At 47.8% G+C, this 4,251-nt stretch overlaps 1 protein-coding gene across 2 annotated transcripts in view; it reads right to left on the bottom strand.

Annotated features, from left to right (window-relative positions):
* The window catches only part of Spaca3 (sperm acrosome associated 3), an 8,785-nt gene extending 5,307 nt beyond the window's left edge, over positions 1-3,478 (bottom strand). The window contains exon 1 of one of the 2 annotated variants that reach the window (XM_029546563.1): positions 3,326-3,478. The gene's annotated coding sequence lies outside the window, so the exon portion shown is untranslated. The remainder of the gene's footprint in view (positions 1-3,325) is intronic. The other variant, XM_021213866.1, reaches the window with a different exon arrangement.
* Between the last annotated feature and the right edge of the window lie 773 nt (positions 3,479-4,251).

Below are 4,251 nucleotides of genomic sequence, written 5' to 3'. Positions count from 1 at the left end.
AGAGAAACCCTGTCTAAAAAAAAAAAAAAAAAAATGAGGAGGGGAGGGGGAAATAATAGAGGTGAAAGGGGAAGATCAACACAAACTAAGCATGTATAAAAATGCTGGAAAGAAACTTCCTACTTGGGACGCTCACGCTCTGTTCATCAAAAACGTTAAAGGAAAACATGCATGGGTGTTCTTGTTTTCCAACCTCCCACCCTACATGTGGAGGATGACTAAGGCATAGTTCTACACACGGGTTTAACATCCACCTCTGCTCCTTCCTAGGTCTCAGGTGTAAGACATTCTCCTCGCCTCTTTTTCTTCATGTATAAGGTGGCTGGGAATTAATAGTACTTGCTTTAGGAGATGATTGAAAGAATAAAAGAGAAAATGAGTGGAAGGCTATTGGCTCTCCGCATTAAAGGCAGACTTGCCGTTGTTTCTCTGGTGAACTAGAACCCATGCTAATGCTTGTCTTTGATCGTCTTTCTCTTGGCTCCATCAAAAGGGCTTCAGAACCCTCTTTGCTCCCCTTCACTATCCCGCTTCTTGGTTCTCAGGTGACGTCACCCTTATGGTCCAAGGAAAGCAGGTTTGTTTGTTTGTTTCCTTCTTCCTGCCTCAGCCCCATCCCACCTTCAAACTTGTCAGGAGCTTCCCACACTCCATCTATCTCCAGTCCTCTGGAGCAAGGACAAGGTCAGGCTGTAGCTGCTGCCGTTAGTGGTGGCATTTTGCTTTATTTCCGGCTTTCTCTCCCATTCCCGGGGTGTGATCTTCATGCCTCAAAGATAAGAGGAGCCCACCCCCCACACACACACACCCACTAGATCATTGTTCTTGGTCAGTGTTAAGACATTAGGACTGCCTGGCTCACACTCCTGGGGAAATGCTTATTTCTGAATGTACCCCCAACCTTCATGAATATTCCCGTCCTCTGGAATTCTCACAGGGGTTTCTGGAGATGTTGGCCTGTCTCCTTCCAGGTTGCTTTTCTTTATAGGCCTCTCTGGGACACTGGCTTTCCATGTGACAGACAGGCTTCCCAACCTGGATTCAGTAACACATCCACCTCATCCCTCTTTCCTCTGAGCTCAGTTCTTCCCTTCCCAGCCTTGCTGTCAGGCATGCCTTCTTTCCCAGCATCCACGACCCTCATCTCTATCTGCTCCTCCTCACTCCAGGCAGATTCTCAGGCTTAGAGCCCCTGCTTCTAGAATATCTTTCCTTGTTTCTTATCCTTGTCTATACTGGCCTCCCTTTTCTGATCTTCTCATCCAAATTTCTGAGAGGAAAATCACCTCTGATTCCCTGGTCCTCCATCTTGTCTTCTCTTCTTTTTGTTTTGTTTCTTTTTTTGTTTGTTTGTTTTCTTTTTCTCTTCCCTAGTTTTGGAGATCAAATCCCAGGTCTTTCACAGGCTGAGAAAGAGCTCCACCACGGCCCTACACCACCGATCCTTTGGTCCCCGTGTCCATTTTATTTTGAGACAAGATCTTGCCAATTGCCCGAGCTGACTTAATAATCTTCCAGTCTTGGCTTCATGAGTTGCTGGGGTTACAGGTATGCACCGGTATACCTGGCTCTCCTTTGTTTGCTAATCTGGAGTCACAAGGTTTCCCTACCACCCACCTGAGACCTCTGGTGACAGACCTTGGGGCCATTCCTCCTGCCAGTCGCATCCCTGTTGAAATCAGGGTTTTGCTGGTCCCCACAGGACTCCCCTCGTCCAGGCTCCCTCCTCTCTGACTACTTTTCCTGCACTGCATAACCCAATTCTGACCCAGTCTTAAATGTGGAGATGTTTTCCAGCCTCTACCTTGAACCCTCCTCTTCCACATCAGGGAGGCCTAGGATGCCCCTGCTGTTAACAGCAAATGCAGGGTAAGGGCCTCTTGTAGCATCTTTTCCTGAAAAAGGAGTTGAACCCCGGACACCTCTTGTCAATTCCTACCCCCACAGTCACCTCAAACTAAACTCAACTAAGAGCTAATGTTCCCGCCAAACTCTGCCCTTCTTTATTCTGGCTTCCCTCCACACCCCTGAGCACCTGCTTACTCAAAGATGATAGGAACACGGATGCTGTCCTTGACTTCTCCAGCCTACACCCTCCACCCACCCAGAGCCAATTAATGCCAAGGTCCTGATGATCCTTCCCTCCAAGAGCACAATCTTTCCTTAAGTTCAAACCACCACCACGCCTTCCCTTACCATTTCCTTGTGTTTAGTCTTGACCGCTTCCAAACTCTCCTACATGCATATATCACATGCACCAGGATGAATTGACAGGCAAAACCTGGTCCTGTAGCACTCTCTAACAGCACCCCCTCCGCTGATCCCCACCACGGTCCAGAGGCTCCTTTATGACCCAGGAAAGCCAGCTTGTCTCTCACTTACACCTTCCATTCTGGGACACTACATTGGTCACTCTTCTGGAGATGCCTACTGTGTAGAAATTTTAGTTCCCTTTCCTCTGCACAGACAGCTCCTATTGATGCCTCAGGGATCATCCAAGGTGAGTCCCCAGTGAGGCTCCCCTGGCAGGGACCATCTCTCCAGACAGGTAGAGTAACTTTGTCTCTTTACTGGATTATAATATATATCAGCCCCCTGCCCCCAGCCAAGGTGACCTTCCACAGAACAGTGGCCTGGTCCTATTTATCTTCATATCTTGAAAGGCAAACAAAGCCGCTGGGGTAGAGAGGTTGCTCCACGGATACTTCTTAAACTCGAGTACACTGAAGTCGTGGCCACAGAGTGTGAACCCTTCTCAGAGTACCAGGAGGGAGATAATTACTACCTTTGCCGAGTCCTTCAACGCCGTAGGACTGGGCACTTTGTGAGTGTTTCCTAACTTAAGCTCATCTAATCCTCTTAACCATTCAAAGAGCTGGGATTAATATACTCCATGTATAGATGAGGAAACCAAGTTCACTGCTACCCAGTGAGTGTTTGTGATAGTATGGTATTTTTCAGAGTAAAGAGACTTCACGATAACTTTATCCAGGGCAGTTCACAGCAGGTCCAAAGGTTTAAGGAAATGGATCTGGTGGTAAAACAGAGACCAGAGACCTGCCAGCAAATGCTCTTATTCATATTTATTCTCTCTGTCCCACTCCCTCTTCCCCACTTCTCTCTCCCTCTCTTCCTCTCCTCTCTCCCTCCCTCCCTCCTTCCTCCCTTCCTTCCTCCCTCTCTCCCTACTCCAGTCGCTGTCCTAGAACAGAATCCACCCCTCCCTCCATCTCTGATCACTACTTTGCTATTCCCTAGCCCCTCTAGCTAACAGCACCAGGGCTCAGAGAGAGGGGGTCACAGATCAGGAGTCCTCCCTCCCTACCAGAGCTGAACCAGTGGTGACGATGACAGCGGTGGCTGTGGCTCCAAGTCCTGATACAGCTCAGGACACCCTTTGTAATCGTGCCAGTGTCCCAGCACGAGGCATTGAGAGAACACGGGAGAAATCAGACTCCAGATCGACCTCAGCCCTTCTAGAACCCCCTGGCTCTGTGAGCTCATCTTCCAGAGCTAGCTTTCACTCACAGAACTTGGACGAGATCACCTGTGCCCTTTGGTCATATGATGCAGGAGCATTTTAGAGGCATCTATTTCTCCATTTTTGTTTTGTTTTTCAGAATCTTACGCCGTTCATTCTGACCTCAAATCACTATTTATCCAAGGACAACTTGAACTTCTGATCTTCCCCTACCTCCCAAGGTGATCAATTACAGGAATGTGCCACCATGCCAGATTTATGCTGTGCTTGAGAAAGAAACTCAGAACTTCATGTATGGTAGGTAAACACTATACCAACTGTGTTATACCACCCCAGCCCATGTCGAAGGTATCCAATCTCAGCCCTTCCTGGCCACCTCTGCGTACACACACACATACACACACCACCACCACCACATAACACACATACATACCACATCACATACATACCACACACTGTATACATACACCATACATACCACAACACATGCCACAACACACACTGTAAACATACATACACACCACATCACACACCACACCACAACCACATATACACACCCATCTCATACACTCACATGCATTCATACACACACATACCACACACTATATACACACCATACACACCACATCACACACCACACACATTCACACACACAAACTTGTCATACACACATCTATCTCACATACCCACATGTATACACACACACACACACACACACATACACACAGTACTTCAAAGGATGATTCTGCCCTCCCGACAGACATAGCTTC

This window comes from Mus pahari, chromosome 14 (genome assembly GCF_900095145.1).
Source record: "Mus pahari chromosome 14, PAHARI_EIJ_v1.1, whole genome shotgun sequence".
Lineage (NCBI taxonomy): Eukaryota > Metazoa > Chordata > Mammalia > Rodentia > Muridae > Mus > Mus pahari.
The sequence above is the reverse complement of the archived record's forward strand: the minus strand, read 5'-3'. Positions and strand labels throughout refer to the sequence as shown.